This window comes from Zalophus californianus, chromosome 9, assembly GCF_009762305.2.
Source record: "Zalophus californianus isolate mZalCal1 chromosome 9, mZalCal1.pri.v2, whole genome shotgun sequence".
NCBI classification, from domain to species: domain Eukaryota; kingdom Metazoa; phylum Chordata; class Mammalia; order Carnivora; family Otariidae; genus Zalophus; species Zalophus californianus.
The window spans coordinates 114,156,132-114,174,942 of NC_045603.1; the positions used below are offsets into that span (position 1 = coordinate 114,156,132).

Here is an 18,811-nt window from a genome sequence, read left to right on the forward strand (position 1 = left end):
AACAAGAGTTAATACCTATCTGTGTCAAACCAGTGCAAAAAAATTGAAGAGGTAAGAATGCTTCCAAATTCATTCTACAAGGGCAGCATTACCAAAACCAGATGAAGACACCACCACACACGAAAAACTACACACCAATATTCCTGATGAACACAGACAGAAAAATCCTCAACAAAATATTAGTAAACTGAATTCAAAAATACATTAAAAGGATCATTTACCACAATCAAGTGGGATTTATTCCAGGGATGCCAAGATGGTTCAATATCTACAAATCAATCACTGTGATATACCACATTAACAAAATGAAGAATAAAAATTATATTATCTCAATAGATGCAGAAAAAGCATCTGGCCAAATTCAACATCCACTCATCATAAAAACTCTCAACAAAGTAGGTAAAGAAGAAACATACCTCAACACAGTAAAGGCCATATTGGACAACCCACAGATAACATTATACTCAATGGTAAAAAACAGAGAGCTTTTCCCCTAAGATCAGGAACAAGAGAAGGATGACCACGTTCACCACTTTTATTCAATGTAGTTCTGGAAGTCCTAACCACAGCAGTCAGACAAGAAAAAGAAAGAAAAGGCATCCAAACAGGTAAGGAAGAAGTAAAACCATCACTATTTGCAGATGACATGATACTATATATAGAAAACCCTAAAGACTCCTTTAAAAAACTATTGGAATATACGAATTCAGTAAAGTTCAGAATAAAAAATTAATATTCAGAAATCTGCTTTTCTATATACTAATAATAAACTATCAGAAAGAGAAATTAGGAAAATTAATCCCATTTACAATTGCATCCAAAAAGAATAAAATACCTAGGAATAAATTTAAATAAGGAGGTGAAAGACATATACTCTGAAAACTGTAAGACACTGATGAAAGAAATTAAAGATGACAAAAATAAATGATAAGATACATCATGCTCATGGATGGAAGGAATCAACACTGTTAAAATGTCCATACTATCCGGGTGCTTGGGTTGCTCAGTTGGTTAAGAGTCTGACTCGATCTCAGCTCAGGTGTTGATCTCAGGGTCGTGAATTCAAGCCCCACACTGGGCTCCACACTGGGTGTGGAATCTACTTAAAAAAAAATGTCCATATTATCCAAAACAATCTACAGACTCAATATAATCCCAATCATAATATCAGCAGCCTCTTTCACAAGAACTAGAACAAATATTCCTAAAATTTGTGTGCAATCACAAAGACCTCAAATAGCCAAAGTAATCTTAAGAAAGAGGAACAAAGATGATTCTTTGTATCACAATCCCAGATCTGGAACTATATTACAAAGCTATAGTATTCAAGACATTATTATACTGGCACAAAACAGACACATAGTTCCATGGAACAAAATAGCCCAGAAATAAATCCACAATTACATGGTCAATTAATTTACAATGAAGGAGGGAAAAATATACAATGGGGAAAGACAGTCTTCAATAATTGGTGCTGGGAAAACTGGAGAGTTACATGCAGAAAAATGAAACTAACCCACTTCCTTATACCACCACAAAAATAAACTTAAAATGGACTCGAGACCTAAATGAAAGACCTAAAACCATAAAATTCCTAAAAGAAAACACAGGCAGTAAACTCTTGGACATTGGCCTTAGCAATATTTTTATTGCTAAAGCAAGAGAAACAAAAGTAAACTATTGGGACTGTGTCAAAATAAAAAGGTTTTGCACAGTGAAGGAAACCCATCAACAAAACAAAAAGGCAATCTACTGAATGGGAGAAGATATTTGCAAATGAGGGGCGCCTGGATGGCTCAGTCAATCAAGCATGTGCTGTCGGCTCAGGTCATGATCCTAGGGTCCTGGAATCAAGCCCCATGTTGGGCTCCTTGCTCAGTGGGGAGCCTGCTTCTCCCTCTCCCTTTGCCTGCCGCTCCCTTGCTTGTGCTCTATCACTATCTCTCCCTCTCTCTGTCAAATAAATAAATAAATCTTAAAAAAAAAAAGATATTTGCAAATGATATATGCAATAAGGGATTAATGTCCAAAATGTTTAAAAAACAACTCAACAGGGTGCCTGGGTGGCTCAGTTGGTTAAGCGACTGCCTTCGGCTCAGGTCATGATCCTGGAGTCCCGGGATGGAGTCCCGCATCGCGCTCCCTGCTGAGCAGGGAGTCTGCTTCTCCCTCTGACCCTCCCCCCCTCATGCTCTCTCTATCTCATTCTCTCTCTCTCAAATAAGTAAAATATTAAAAAAAGAACTCAATAGCAAAAAACAAATAATCTGATCAAAAAGTGGGTGGAGGACCAGAAAAGACATTTTCCAACAAAGATGGCTAACAGACACATGAAACGATGCTCAGCATCACTAATCATCAGGGAAATGCAAATCAAAACCGCAACGAGATATCACCCAACACCTGTCAGAATGACTAGAATAAAAAAGACAAGAAATAACAAGTACTGGCAAGGATGTAGAGAAAACGGAACCCTTGTACACTGTTGGGGAGAATGTAAATTGGTGCAGTCCCTATGAAAAACAGTACGGAGATTCCTCAAAAAATTAAAAACAAAAAATGAAAAACATATGATCCAGTAATTCCACTTTTGGGTATTTACCCAAAGAAAATGAAAACAGTAATTATTGAAAAGCTATAAGTATCCCTATGTTCACTGCAGCATTATTAACAATAGTCAAAATATGGAAGCAACTTAAGTATCTGTTGATAAATGAATGGATAAAGAAGATACGGTATATATACACAATGGAATATTACTAAGCCTTTAAAAATGAATGAAATCTTGCCATTTGTGACATGGATGGACCAAGAGGGTATTATGTTAAGTGAAATAAGTCAGATAGAGAAAAATAAATCCTATACAATTTCATTTACATGTGGAATCAACAAAACAAAACAGACAAAACCAAAACAAAAGTAGAAACAGACTCATAAATATAGAAAACTGGTCATTGCCAGAGGGTAAGGGAGGTAGGGTGATATGCAAAATAGGTGGGAATAAGAAGTACAAATTTCCAGTTATAAAAGAAATAAGTCACAGGGATAAAAAATACAGTATAGGGAATACAGTCACTAATATATTAACCTTGTGCGGTGACAAATGGTAGTTACACTTATCTCTTACAGTGAGTATTTTGCAATATATTTAAGATCTTTATTTTATTTAAGAGGGAGAGAGGTGGGGTCAGCAGGGGCAGAGGGAGAGGGAGAGAGAATCTCAAGCAGTCTCCACGCCCAGCATGGAACCAGATGCAGGGCTGAGATCACAAGCTCAGGCTTGTGATCGGGCACCACCCAGGTGCCCGAAGAGAGGATCTTTAAATGAGACATGTTACCTTCAAAGGGGTAACAAACTGACAGCTGATTTCCTGATGGCAACAAAGGAAGCCAGGAGATGGAAGAATGATATATTCAATGTTTAAAGGGAAAACTATTTTGAACCCAGAGCTCTAATTTTAGAATAAAAATCTAATGGTGATATTCTCCAGCCATTAAAAACTGAGGGAGGCTATGCATTAGCAGACTTTTCCTAAAGGAAGATCTAACAAGCATACTGGAAATGGAAGGAAAGGGGTTTCATATTCAAAGTCTAGATGCAAACAGAAATGGAGAGAGGGGTTTGCTAATAGTTAAGAGATTTCTGCTCCTGCCTGACACACTACAACCGTCAGTAAAATGAAGTGGCAGGAGTGAAGGATTAAAAGGGGCACAAGAAACCTTCTGGAGATGATGATATGTTCATTCTCTTGACTGTAGTGATTGTTCCCCATATGTTGAAACTTATCAAATTGTATACTTTTATTATATGCAGTTTACTGTATATCAATCATACCTCAGTAATTCTATCTTAACAAGAAATGGAGAACAAAAAATGGTAAACGTGGATAAATACAAAAAATATAAAATAGAAAATGATGACTTTATAAAACAGCAATATTAACATTTCAAGGAGTTAAAGAAAGAATTTAAACACATGACTACGATGGCATATTATTCCAGAGGGGAATACAATTCTGATAGAGATGAGGGTAAGGCTCAGGAGGTGGGTAAAGGTATTAACTTGAGACTTTGGGGCACCTGGGTGGCTCAGTTGGTTAAGCGACTGCCTTCAGCTCAGGTCGTGATCTTGGAGTCCTGGGATCGAGTTCCACATCGGGCTCCCAGCTCAGCGGGGAACCTGCTTCTCCTTCTGACCCTCTCCCCTCTCATGCTGTTTTTCACTCTCTCTCTCTCTCTCTCAAATAAATAAATGAATTTAAAAATCTTAAAAAAAACAACTTGAGCCTTTGATAATTATGAAGGTTTTTTTGGGGGGGTGGGAGTGGTAGACACTAAAATAGTATCGGAGTATGTGACTTCAAGTAGTAGGGGATAAAATCAAGTTAGAAAAAAAATAATCCAAATAGAAGGCAACGGAGGAGAGAGAAAGAATCATAGAAAAGATGGGACAAATAAGATGACACATAGTGTAAATAAATGCCTTCATCGAGCAAAAGATTACAGACTGTGTCTTTTTTTTTTTTTTAAATCAGCTATATTGTGTTACAATAAACATATCTAAAATATAAGCTTCCGGAAAAGTCAAAAGTAAAAGGTTGGAAAAGATATGCCAGGAAAACATCAAATAGAAAGCTCTGTTGAAATCAGACAAAATACACTTTCAGATAAAAATCATTACTAGAGAAAAATAGGGTCATTTCATAATGATAAGAGTCAAATCTTAAGAAAATGTACCAAATTTGAATTTCTATGTACCTATTAAGGTAGCTTCAAAACACAAAAGACAAAAATGTTCCATATGATTAATTTTGGCCAGTGAGCTAAGAGTAGAAATGCAGTGTGGCAATGTCCTTAAGAGCAGGCCCGTATGTGCCCTTTGCCCTTGTTCCTCCTGCTTTCCTCCTTCCTGGCGGCCGGAATGCAGTCACCATGGCTAGAGATGGAGCAGACCTTGGACACATGGGCCCTGCAGGGTGACGAAGGAGCCTGCCCCTCAGGGCTCTGCAGAGGAGAGCTACTGCTGAGGCCCCTAACTGCTCACTCCAGACTTGCTGTCATAAATTTGCCTTCGGTAAGCCAGTGGTTTTTTTAGTCTTCGTTTCTCTCACCAGCACCTAACCTTAACTAAGACAGGGTAAGGTTACAGAAGCTAAGGCAGTAGACACTTTTGCAAAGGAGGGCGGGGAGCATCACGCTTTCCTAATTCCCAAGTGCTCCTGTGATGTTATTATAACACTTAGGTAATCAATATGACAGAGGAAAAAACAGTTCCTTCAAATGACAACTGGCCATATATTGCACATGGTTTATTAGTCTATGCTTCTGCTCCCTACTTCCAACTGATTTGCCAGTTAGGAAGGAAATAGAAGATTAATTTGGTTCATTTAGACTTCCTTTTCTTTTTTTTTTTTTTGTACTTCAAGCACTTAATGTCCATGGAAATTGTGAAATGGTCCATTTGTGCTTAATATCCGCTATAGGAAATGTAACCGATTAAGTGCGACACCCCTCAGAGAGATGCACACACTCTCATTTCTTTTTTATAGTATCTGATTACAATCTGTTTGTGATCCCTAGACACTGGTTTCTTTTTCCTGCTGCTATTGCTGTTCCTGCCGTCTTCAGCTCAGTGGCAAGACGCAGAGAAAAACTGCTCAAACACAAACACTTGCCAGGTAGTATTACGGGGATGAGAAAATTAAACACAGAGAAAGTTGAAAGAAGATTTCGGTATGAAAAACCAAAGCCCGTGACCCTACTAAACGCTCTTCATGACCCCAACTCTGAAACCTAATAGGTTCTGGCACATCTTCACTGATGCGGATCCATACCGGAGTGTGTCAGAGGAAACGATTTAAGACCTCAGAGGGCACAGGAATATGGGGAGCTCTATCTACAAACTGAGTGGTTTCCGAACTGGGAACACACGAATTCTTTCCAAAGAGTATGGGGATGTAGGTGGTTTGTAAGAAATCAATTCCCGGATTCCGGAGTCTTTCTAACTTAGGGATCTGAAAACGTTCCTATGTGCAAAGCATCATCCTGGTTTTCTTATACTACCTTTCTCTTTTCAATCATCCTCCCCCATTTCACAAGACCCTGACATACAGTGCAGTCAGCTGAAATAGACAAATTGCCTCGCCATAAAAATCCCGATTTTATTTATTTTCTTAACAAACAAATCACACCAAATGGTAAAACTGATTTTCGCTGTAAATAACTTCTCCATCATTTCATTATTTGAAAAGGATAATGCTCTTGGCTTCTGTCTCTTTAATAATATTACAAAGTTGAAGTGCAAAATGCTACTAGTTATCCAAAGAACGCATATCTTTTCAAAATAAGTAATATCCTCCCTTAGCCATGTTCTCATTTGGTAGGGACACATGATTTACTAGGCATCTGGAAGCCATTCTTTTAAGATGTCTTCACTGTTTCCTTTGGTGTTTTTGGGAGACATCACCCGGATATTATTAATCCTCAGTTTGTTTTTCCAAAATATCAAGTCGCACATTAAATCCTTTATTCTCCATGAGGATTTCTGGAGTAATCACTTCTTGGCTAGACTACACATTTTCTATATCAAATAACCTTCCCTACATTCCAGTGTACTTTGCTCTGAGTTTCTGCTTTTTAGAAAAATCCAGAAAAGGGACCAAGGGCTACATGACATAAAGTGGGATTAAACAACTTTTACAGTATTCTGTATTCTTATTTAGATAAAAGAGAGAGCTTAGATTGAAAAGGAAAGATTTGGAATAAAATAATAAAAACATAAAAAAGGCTTAGAATAACTGCACAAAAATAAAAAAGCACATCAGAACAATTAACCATTAATCCTGGCAATGCATCCTAGATAGTCTTGCTAGGAGAATGAGAACAGCATAAGGTGACTGAATCACCTTGATAATGTAATGGGAATGAAGACCAAAATTAGAACACATTTGATAAATGATGAATGATAAGTGAAGAACGGTGTTTTGACAGATTGGATGATTAGTTCCAATGATGTCTTCACTCTGCCATAGTGGTGTCATATATCCAACCCTTGTTACTGTTTCATACTGGGCAGGTAACAGCTCCTGGCCCCTTGACTTTGGGCTTGGCCATGTGACTCATTTTGGTCAACAGGCTATCAGCTTGATATGATGCAGTCAGAGACTTAGAATGTCCCTGGAAGTGATTCACCATGCCAAGAACATGCAACAGGCAGCCCTTGCTCCTAAGCCTTGGTTCCAGAACTAGACCTATGGGGCCGACTCACAGCCTGACATCAAGCCCAGAAGCACATAGCCTGAAGCAGAGCCACTTAGGCTTAGCCCAGACCAGCCAAACTCACCTGAAACAGCAACCGGCCCCCAGATCCATGAGCGTGAGTATAAATACATGTATACCACTGAGTTTTGGGGTGATCTGTTATGCAGCATTATTGTGGCAACGGTGAACTGTCACAGAAGCTTTACCTCCCCTGACGGTCTGTGTTATCAGCACTGGATCTCTCTAAGTCTGCGTGAGTATTAGCCCAGCCTGGATGATGGAGAATCAGCTTTCTACACAGCCATTGGCCCTGGATCTTCTTGAGAAGCTGATTAGCTCCTGGTTGTGTTTTGCTTAAAAATCACAGCGATGGGCAACAACTTTTACTTGTCTTTGGTATTACTCACCATTTCCAGATTTCTAAATAACATGCTTAAACTGCTGTTTCTTGATTTTTCCTTTTTAGAAATGATTAGTGACTCTCTACTCTGAAAGAGGGTAGAATTCTGTTCCCATCACTCCTGCCTACATACTTTCCCTACTTCAACACCTGTGTATTTGCTTGACAGGACACCTAAATGTCAGCACCTGGAGATTTTTGTCATCAGGCTGGTCAGTCTCAGTTCTTTTGCCTGACCGGGTTACCATTGTGAGGAAGGTGGCCAGGAGAAGGGGCTAAGGAGAGTCTCAGCATTCAGAGTGCCCATATGTTCTCAGTTCTTGGCTGTTCCTGGTGCCCTGACTTATGAATCTTTCTGTTGGGGAAAAGGATGCTAGGGTCCAGCAACCCCACCAAGGCTTTCAAGCTGCCTTCCTGTTTTCAGTCCATTCTGCAACTTCAGAGATGCTACCGAGTTTTGAGTCTTTTCAGGGTCTGTGTTATTTGCAAATGTTTCCTTTTTATTGGCTTTGACTCCTTCAAACTACTAGGTTTCGCTTTCTCCTCTTTCCTAAGCCATTCCAACTCCTCTGCTTTCCATTATCCACATTCTGTTGCCATGTTTCGCCTGTTTCATCTTCCCTCCCTTCCTCTGTCCCTATTGGATCTTAGTGCCTTTGGGGAGATGCATAACGCACACGTTTGACTGGGAGGCTAGTGATGTAGCATGTAGGTGTAATTAACTCTATAGACAACTTTAATCATTTCTAGAGGTGTTGATTGAACTGAGAAGAGAATGTGCCTCTCTAGGTTTATTCTTTTTCTTTTTGGTAGTACTGAAGCTTATAACATGCTTCTCCCTTATCCCCCAAATTTGATTTGAGGTTCCTGTCATTTTAATTATTTTCACACTCAAATTTTCTAGTCAAAAGTCAATCAACTGCATCACATGTAAATACAGGATAAAAATCAGCAAAAACATCTTTTCTCCATGAAGGTGCCTCAAAATGTTTACGGCAATCCTGTAATGTTACTTTAGAATCAGTCACTTTTTTTGATACATATGAAAATTATACTTTGTTATTTGACATATGGCAAATAACGGCTAATATTAATTCATATGTATATATAATTTAAATTTACTTATATGTCCTCTGTTTATTTTTTTTACACCATTCTAATTTTTTACTACAGGAACATAGGTTCATTATTATACATCAAAAGATAAAGAGGTACATAAATAAAAAATGATTAATTCTTCCTCACTTTTTAAGGTGACGTATATTATTGATTTGCTGTGCAACCATCCACAATTTGTACATATACGTAAGAAATAATATGTTAGAACTGTTTCACTAATTCAAGACATTGGGATTCAAATACAATAGACAATTTATTCCAGAGTGAGGAACTAGGCCAAGATGTAAAATGGTAAAGGCTCTAACTGGAAAGTCAATTACCTTACTCATCCACACTGAAGTTATAGAAGGGAAATGAGTGGATTTCCAGGGAGGGGCTTTTCGGAGAGAGCTGTGCTGGCCATCTCTGCTCTACTCACCTGCCCCCAACCTCAAGTCAGAGAGGAAGAAAAGGACTTTAATGAGACCACTTAGAGACCTAACTATGCATCCTTCACCCTGTGCAGTTGGAAGTGTGGAGGACGCAGCGGACAAGTCTGAGGGTGAGAGACAGGCTGGGTACAGCGGCTTTGGCAGCAGAGTGGAGAAAACTTCTCTTGTGATGGGATTGATCTGCACTTCCCGAGTTTGTAGGGCAAATAATGTGAGTGCGGTGAAGGAAATATTCTGGTGGAGGCGGGACGCCAGCTGTGAGACCTCAGCAGACAGACGTATGAAATGCTAGATTCCCGAAGCTATAGCCAGAATGGGGACGATTGTTCTGGGATGGAGCAACCTCCTAGGGGAAGGACACCAACAGTGGAAGGTTCTTGAAGAGCCAAGAAACACTCTCACTAGAGAAAGAGCCAGTTTAGACTTCATGCAGAAGATGCAAAGCTAGCTTATGACAGGGAGACAATTTCGAAGGTTCCTTGGCCTTTGCCCTCTTCTTTCTCACCTAACGGGCTAAAGTGAGACTATAGGTAGGAAATAGTAAAGACAAGGTAGAAGCAAGCAGCTGACCATGCACCCCAAATGTCCCATGGCTATTACTTTGGCTGGTCTGAGATGCTTGCCTGGTGGGATGAGCCAGGACTTCTGAATGTACAGAGCCTCTATTTCTGAGCCCTTAGTTGAGTTGAGGTCTGAGCCCTTAGTTGAGATGAGGTTTGAGCCCTTAGTTGAGTTGAGGTTTGAGCCCTTAGTTGAGTTGAGGTCTGAGCCCTTAGCTGTCTTACCTGACTGTGGCTGCTGTGATTTCCAATTCATAGTTGCCACAAGGCATGGGAGTAACTAAGAGCTGCCCAAGTACCAAGAGCCAAGTCCCTTGGCCTCTGGGTTATAAACACCCTCCTTCATGGTGATAGCATCCTAGCCCCCATATAATCATGGTAAATCAATGACCCAACTAGTATAAGTCCCTGCTTTTTGTTTTTGTTCTGTTGGTTCACTGGCATGAAGACCCCAAAGCAGGCAGGTGGTAGTCACGGCTTCAAGTTCAACAGAACCCTGTATTCTCCAGGGCAAGCAATCCCCACCCCCCACCACCGCCCATGAGAACTAGGGCTTCTAACTGGCAGAGCCCAAGGCTGTGGGAATAGGAAGCCCAAATTCCACAAGTAGGTCATTGATGGTTATGGTGAGAAAGTTCACTCCTTGGTTCGCACAGCCATGAATTCCAGCTACTAGAGAAAACAGCACTATATGTCGACTGTTAACTTGGTGCATAAACCACGTCCTGGAGGATGGAGACCTGGCCGCATGAGGTGCTGTGCCATACTGGCACCTTAGTTGGAAAGTCAGCAGGTCATCCCACTATCCTATCAGGACGGCTGCCTCTGGGTCATGCCATTCATGGTAAGAACAATAGCTTTCACAGTGATAAACCTATTGTTGCATCTCTGTTCCTCTAAAATGAGTCTCCTGTTCGAGACAATGTTGTGTAGAATACCACGTTGATGACGGAGGCATTCTGAGGGTGGTTCTGACCGAGGCATTGTGGGCAGGGAAGGCAAATCCCTCTTTGGAATACATATCGGTCCCAGTAAGGAGGAATCTTTTTGCCACCTTCAAAATGGAAGGAATCCAATGTACCTGACCTGTCACCAGGGCCTGGTTAGTCTCCCCAGGAATGAGCGGTATTAAAAGGTTAGTGTCAGTCCCTGCTGTTAGCAGAGTGGAGACAAAGCATCAACAGAGGGAACTCTTTGTCAGGCCCACACATAGCCTCCATCCCTGTCACCTTCTGTTAGATTTCTTCTTAGACACGGTCTTCCAGCCTCAACACGTTCAGGGAAGGGGCACGAAAAATCTCCAAAGGGGCTTTGGATGACTATCCTAACAGAGCAACTAAGTGGCCTTTTTTTTTTTTTTTTTTAAAGATTATTTATTTGACAGAGAGCAAGAGAGAGAAAGCACAAGCAGGGGGAGTGGCAGAGGGAAAGGGAGAAGCAGACTCCCCGATGACCAGGGACCCCAATGCGGGGCTTGATCCCAGGACCCTGGGACCATGACCTGAGCCGAAGGCAGCCGTTTAACCGACTGAACCACCCAGGCGCCCCCTAAGTGGCCTTTTGAAGGCACAAATGTAGTGCCAGCTTGGGGAGAATACTCTGTAAGGATGGGGTGCCATCCTCCACCCTGCAGCGTATACCCTAAATCAACAGCCATTATATGGGGCTGTGACCTATAAAGGTGAAATGCATGGCTTCTAGAACTAAGAGGTGGAAGTAGGAGTGGCCATGCTTACCTATCACTTGGGGGTATTTGTGCTTCCTGTCCCTGCAAATCTGGGCTCTGTACATTCAGAAGTCCTGGTTCCTAGAGGGGAAATGTTCCAGCTAGGGACATTAAGCTTTAACTTTCGGTGGGGCACCTGGGTGGCTCAGTCAGTTAAGCATCTGAGTCTTGATTTCAGCTTAGGTCATGATCTCAGGGTCATGGGATTGAGCCCCATGTTGGGCTCCATGCTTACCAGGGAGTCAGCTTGGGCTTCTCTCTCTCTCTCTCTGCCCCTCCCCCTGCTTGCTCTCTCTCTCTCTCTCAAATATATAAATAAATCTTAAACTTTAACTCATGGTAACTTTGTGACTTTGGGTTCTTTGTGCAAGAGACCAATAGGCAAGTAAAGGAGTCATGATCCTGGTCAGAGCAATGGAGCCTGATCATGAGGAAGAGGTAGGGTTGCTGTGGGGTTAGGGAAGGATGTGTTCGGAACTTGGGTGGTCCACCTGTGGACTGCTTGGTACTTCTTTGCCCAATTTCAGTGGTAAAGGCACAAATAAAATAGCCACCACGTGACAAGGGCTGATAACGCCAGTGGTTCAGATCCCTCAGCAGAGAGGGCCAGGGACGACCCCATCAGGTAAGCCATCTAGATCAGCAAAGGCGCTACTGAAGGGTGAGGGGAGTCTGCAATCGGCAGAAGAGAAAGAAGAGGATGAGTATCTCTTATAGCCCTGAGACCAGCTGCACAGCCAGGGGCTGCAAGTTTATCTCATATCTTTCTCTTGTTAAGTTTCCCTAGGAAAAGCAGCCCGCCAGAAAGTCCTGCAGAAGCTGCTCCCAGATGTACTTAGATGTATTTAGATAACCTAGTTCTGCTAACAGAGTGCGTGGCACAAGTTGGTAGCCAAAAGAAAGCATTAATGGAATAAACGAAGGTCTAGAAGGTTAGGATCTAAGGAGAAGGAGCCATTTAATGTCCAGACCATGGGCCTTGGTACACCTGTACCACCAAGAGCTATCTTTGTGCAAAGGAAGACAACTGAAGCTGTTTGATTGCTGGTCTTTTTAATGGAAGGTGGGATCTGGCAAATTTGGTCCTCAGAACTTCCTCAGACTTCAAGAAATTTTCTATCGGAATTTCTGTTGAAATCCCCTGAAAAATTCCAGTGAGAGGCAACCTTTCCCCTCAATGAGACTTAACCCGGATATGGTACAATGTAAGTGATGGTACTTTCCAGCAAGCCTTATGAAATTGCACCAGTCTTGGCCCTTTCTGACTGAGGTATTGGACACTCAAACAGAACTTGCCTATCATCCTCTCATGGTTATGGCCCAGAAATGCTTCTCTTGGCTGCTTCACACCAGCTGGCCCCACTCTAACACAGATGAATGGGCCCCTGAGACCTATTGACTTTTTTGTTTACATAATAGTAAGTGTTGAATTGTGTCCTCCCTAAAATTCATAGAAGTCCCAGTATCTCTTTATAGAAGATAGACTCTTTACAGAGTGAATTAGGTTAGAATGAGTTAATTAGAGTGGACCCTAATCCAATATGGCTGGTGCCCTTAGAAAAAAATAAAAGTTGCACACCGAGACAGGTGTACAGGGAGAATGTCACGTGGACATCAAGATGGCCGTCTACAAGCCAAGGAGAGCAGCCTGGAGTAAGTCCTTCCCTTACAAGCCCTCAGAAGGAACTTACCCTGCTCACACCTTGATTTTGGACATCTAGCCTCCAAAACTGAGAGACAACAAACTTCTGTGGCTTCAGCCACCCAATCTGTGGTGCCCTGTTATGACAGCCCTAGCAGACTATAACACAGGATCTGTGCCTGAACTCTACAGAGGAGCTGAGCTGGTCTGAGCCAGGGTGGGTGGTTTCACAGGGAGCATATTTAGCTGACATAAAGTTACCGGGAAGGGCCGACAATTCTCCAGTCTTTCCTGGAAGTCCTTAGCAGGCTTTCTGTAAAGCTCCACTGGGCAGAACTGGGTCCCGCGTCCATACTTTATGAAGGCAGTGCCGGGAAAGTCCTCTGCTACAACAAACTCCTGGGTGTGCTCTCAGTGTTGAAGGCTCTTTTCCTGAACACAGCCACTTAGAATCATCCAACTGGTTCTATCAACTATGTCCGAGGAAATGTGAGTTTCACCCTTCCATGCCTGGCTCAACAGATAATGCCAGGTAGCAAGGCGTCTTTGACTAGGTGATTCACCCATTTTATTCCTTCCATGTGTCAGTCACTCTTCTAGATCTTAGGGATAGAGACTTGAAGGGGACAGGAAGGTCCCTTTCATGGAGCTTACTGTGGAGGTAGCAAACAGGCAGTAAGACGGACTAGTCAAGACAAATCCTAGTGGGAGACTTCTTTAGTTTGGGTGGTCAGCACTCTCTGAGAAGTAGTCATTTAAGCCAAGGGCGTGGAGGAGTGGGATGGGGCCAGGAGGGTCTGGACAATGCTGCGGACTCCTCCAGGACCAAGGCACGCCAAGTTAGTACTCCAACATGGCAAGGAAAAATTAGAAGAAACCAGCTGGGAATTCTACAGATTTACATATTATTACATGCCTTTTTTTTTACTGGACAATCTCAGGGTTAATAAATTCAAATTTTGCCATCAGATTAAGCAATGATAGACTGTGACATTTGGCATGAACTTTGGCAAATGAGGATACAGCTACTCAGATCTTGGTGGGCACTGGCTTTCTCCAGCTTTGCAAACCAAGGTCAAGCGTCCTGAATTTGTAGATCTCTGACCGGTTTCTCTGTTGGGCTCGGTTACGCTCTCTCACATTATACAGCTGGTTAAAACGTGCAAGTGACAGAAAAGCACCCAGTGAAATTTCCCTGCTCCAGGACTGTTTTGACAACCCTCTGAAGGGTGGATTCTGATCCTCACCAAAGTGTGACCTGCATCACTCTGTAGGTATGAGGCTGTGGTTGTCTCAGAGTGTGATCTGTTCATTTTTGGAAGGGCTCCCTTCAGATTATGTACCTGTTAGCATATAATCTTCCCTTCTGATTCACTGCAGGTCTCAGCTTCGCTGGAGATAGAGGCAACTTTAGGCAAAATGATCCCACTTCCAAGAACTTTATAAAAGAGAGAAAGAAAAAAGAAAAGAACCCCAAACAAAGGCCTAATCTATTTCATTTGTCTGTGGTGGCTGAGGAAAGGCTCCGCTTTTAAGCCAGGACAATATAATATCCTGACGTGTAATACCCTAACTTCATCCATATCTGTGTCTTTGACTTTAGGGAAAGAATCCAGTTCTAGTTCCTAAACACTTCACCACCCTAAATTATCCAGGACCCGTCCCTAAACACTCTACCCCCAAAGACAGTATACTGTTCTTGCTCGCTTTTATTATTCTTTCCCCAGATATTTTCTTTTTTCCACTCCTTCAGCTCCTTCTGGTTTTTCAGAGCTGGGACTCTTGTTGGTAGAAGTACCTACAGGTGGGGTTAAGGCCATCTTGGTGAAAGGTAAAAGGCATTTAAAAATAAGGGGAAATGTTCTCATTTCATTCCAATTCTCTGAATTAGACTACTGAAGAGCAGTTTCTGCTCTTCCAGTGAGTATTTGTGTATTCCACCACATTTGCTTTTCTGAGAAGCACATTTAGGCCTCAAATATCCGGTGAGAGGCCCTCTGCTATTTTGAGAACTCAGTGAAGATTTAAGGTACATTGAACACCGTATGGAACACGGCAGAACACCTGTCCAGAAGCCTGTGGAGACACAGAAAACGGTGTTTCTTACGAACATTTTCTATTTGCTTTCGGTCACATTAATTAGCTGCTCAACCCCCGCACTGCGGGTGGCCTTAATTAAGGTAAACGTTTCCCACCTGGTGGAGTGAGTCAGGAACCGAGTCCTCGAAGAAGGAGGTCGAATGACGCTGTTTCCAGGGAGGGGACGAGCGGGGAGCAGTCGTTGCGGGGGTTGATGGAACCCCGCGCGGCAGGGCTTCCCCCCCCCCCCCGCCCCCGGGGCAGGCGGCGGGCGTGCGGGCGTGCGGGAGCGCGGGTCCCCCCCGGGGCAGGCGGCTGGGTGGCGGGCGTGCGAGAGCGCGGGGCGGCCTGGGGCGCGCGGCTGCGGGCTGGGCGGCCTCTGGGCGCACTTGCGCGGCAGCCGCTGCGCGGAGGGCGGGCTCGGAGCTTTCCTCCGCGGGGAGGCGACGCCTGCGCGGCGGCGGGGCGCTGGGTGTTTACCTGGCGTCCTAGCAACAGGCGGGCGCGCGGCGAGCGGTGCAGGGCGCAGGGCGGCCGCGGAGCTGGGCGCTGCAGGTGAGTGCGGCCGGTGGGCGCAGGGCGGCCGCGGGGCCGGGCGCTGCAGGTGAGTGCGGCCGGTGGGCGCAGGGCGGCCGCGGGGCCGGGCGCTGCAGGTGAGTGCGGCCGGTGGGCGCAGGGCGGCCGCGGGGCCGGGCGCTGCAGGTGAGTGCGGCCGGTGGGCGCAGGGCGGCCGCGGGGCCGGGCGCTGCAGGTGAGTGCGGCCGGTGGGCTCAGGGCGGCCGCCGGGGTGGGGGGGGGGACTCGCCGCTGCTCCTGCGGCCCCCAGGATCCCCAGCTCGCGCTCGCCCCGCGCTGAGATCCTTGCAGCCTAACGCGCGATTCGAGAAATGGGGGCCTTTCTCGGGCCCCCGCTTCTCTCTCCCTCGCCTCTTCCCTTTCTCTCGTCGGGCCCGAGATCCGTCCTCTCCCCTTCTCTCTCCCACCCACATCGAGCCCCTGCCTCCCCGCCGACACCTTGTCCCTGCCCGGGCACGTCCTGCTCCTTCGCCCCCGAGCCCCCAGTCTCCACCCTGCCGCGACCCCATCTCCTCCGTTATCCGTTCTCTCTGCTTCTCAGGCCGACTCCCAGCCTCTCTTCCCCTCTTCGCCTTTCCCCTCCGCCCTTGCGGCTCTGCCTGCTTCTGGCTATACTGTCTTCGCTGCCTGCCCCCCTCACCCCCCATCTCTAGAAACTGAGCCTCCAACTCTAACGCTTGTCACCGGCCTGGTTGATGCTGTCATCTCGTGTTTAAACACAGGGTTTGCGTGTACTTTGATTCAGGGCGCTCTTCATGTCAGTTCCTGAAATTTTAATTTTTCTGTAGCTTCATCGTTCTCGGAATGATCCCCAACCAATGTGACCCAGCCACATTTCTAGATCTCAGAGTGGATGCTTACATTCCCTGAGCTTCCTAAAGAATTCGGGTTTCCTTCTGCTCAAGTGTTACAGAAATTATTCATGGACGGGTTTCATTTTATTAATGATACAGGAGGCTTGCCCTACTAACCCTTAAAACAGAAAAACAAATTCTATTAGAGCGATTTGATTAGTAGAGAAAATGAATATAAGTGATTCTCAGTTTATGCAAACACGTGCACAAAAACTTTTTTCCTTTTAATCTTTAAACTTTTTAACAATCGTACCTTAATTTAAAGATGTGTAACATGTATTCACATGTATTCATTGTAACCGTGGTTCTTAGGCCAAAGGGACACCTGAATTGGCAGTGGGTAGAAACTGGGGAGCAGCCTGTTTTGATAAAAAGTGTTAGTTTTGTATTTTTACCTGAGTTATACTGACCATTTTTTTTAACACCTCTGGGATTAGTGGAATAAATGCTGTAGCTCTCGTTCTCTTGGTAAATGAAGCCATTAGAAATTTCCCAAACTTAACATGAAAAACATTAGATTACCCTGTTTTCATTTTAAAATTTATTCAGTTAAGCCTGCAAAGTACTTCTCTCTTTTTTTTTTTTTTTTAAAGCCTTTTTATACGTATCTTGTCTTGTTCGGGATTTTGTTCTACTTTCCCTCCCCCCCATAATATTTTATATGCCTTCTAGATTGTCCTAGGCCTCACTGAAATTTTCTTCTGCTAACCAGCCTTCTCAAATCAAGCCTGTTCATTGTTGCAGCACCTGGCTTACCAGATTTAGAAAAATAATTTGAAGAGATTCAAATGTGTTCCAGTTACTTTTGTATAAAGATTTATCATGACAAAAAGAAGACCTTTTCTGCATTTCTTAGCTCTTTTTAAAGTGTCTTCCAGGAAGTTGCTGTATGGGGTCTTGACTGCTATTAGTCTTAGGTAATCTATGTACGTCCACATTTTCCTTTTGAAAAGTACAAGAAGGAAATGATACACATGCCATAGTTTTATAAGACCATTGAAACAAATTGTATAATTAAGATTAAAAACAGAACTGTGCACCTAAGACTTGCTGTATAGATAAAGTTATTTGTACTTAGCTTACACTTACTCTCATAATATTGGGAAAATCAGCAGTGTTACATATAAGCATCGGTACATGTGTTCAGAATCAAGCAATAGAAACAAATCACTGGAATACTCAAATAAATGCACAGAACAAATTTGTACCCTAATTGTATACATTTTATTTCACTAGCAATTATATATACAGATATAAAAATATACACATATTTATATACACATATATCAGCCATACTCAGCCCCAAGAACTATCGTTTTTTTATAACAACTATTTTGTAATGCCTGCTCTGCTACTCCAAAATCAAAATCCTAGATAATAATTCTACATACGTGCATAGTTTTAAATGTTAGTGCTCTAACTGTAAAATAAAGGAAAATTAAAAGGTAAGTCATTGTAGTACAATATCAGTATGGAAATGCTCAGGCACCACTGCACTAGAATGTGTAATGAAGTAGTCGGATGCTCCAGCCTTACATAGAATTACCTACTGTGAATGGAGTAGCTCCAGATGAAGGCTGATATAACATGTCATTGAAACTTTAATTGTGTGACCAGCATGGCCATCAATGGCATGATTTTCCAAAATGCTGAGCTCTTGGTAGACTTCCATATAAAACAAAGTATGTACAACCTTCCTTCGACTTATATGATAGTTGCAATCCTGGAAAATTCTGTGTATATCAAAATTGTGGAAAAAAACCTTTATGATTATTTGTAAAGTGGAGATAGGTTCTAAGCGCAGGTATTACTTACCTGAAGTTTTTCATCTACTAGATGCCTGGAGATTATAGCATAATTCTTCCTTTTGGGGGGACTGTCGTGCACATTGCAGGACATCTGACATTCTTGGTCCTCACCACTGAATGCCAATGATGTCTCCTTCCTATCATTTTGATAATGAAATGTCTTTTATAATACTTCTGCATTATGAGTACTGCCTCATTAAGAACCACTGACCTAGATGTCCTGTTACTGGATATCGAGATTGAATACAGCACAAAATCCAAAATCTCCAAGTCATTTCTGTAGAGTCTTGGTACTTCTGAGCTTTAGCCGTAATGATGGGGGGAAAGCTAATTCCATTCTATATTTAACTTTATAA

General features: G+C 43.1%; 1 protein-coding gene and 1 long non-coding RNA gene across 5 annotated transcripts in view; one reads left to right on the forward strand and one right to left on the reverse strand.

Annotated features, from left to right (window-relative positions):
* The window catches only part of LOC113921861, an 80,771-nt gene extending 65,310 nt beyond the window's left edge, over nt 1-15,461 (reverse strand). For all 3 annotated transcript variants that reach the window (XR_003519847.2, XR_003519846.2, XR_003519845.2), the window contains exon 1: nt 15,334-15,461. This is a non-coding gene — a long non-coding RNA (uncharacterized LOC113921861). The remainder of the gene's footprint in view (nt 1-15,333) is intronic.
* A 104-nt stretch (nt 15,462-15,565) lies between these two features.
* Nucleotides 15,566-18,811, forward strand: part of ARMC4 (armadillo repeat containing 4) — a 188,539-nt gene continuing 185,293 nt past the window's right edge. Inside the window, exon 1 of one of the 2 annotated variants that reach the window (XM_027593224.2) lies at nt 15,566-15,772. The gene's annotated coding sequence lies outside the window, so the exon portion shown is untranslated. The remainder of the gene's footprint in view (nt 15,773-18,811) is intronic. The other variant, XM_027593225.2, reaches the window with a different exon arrangement.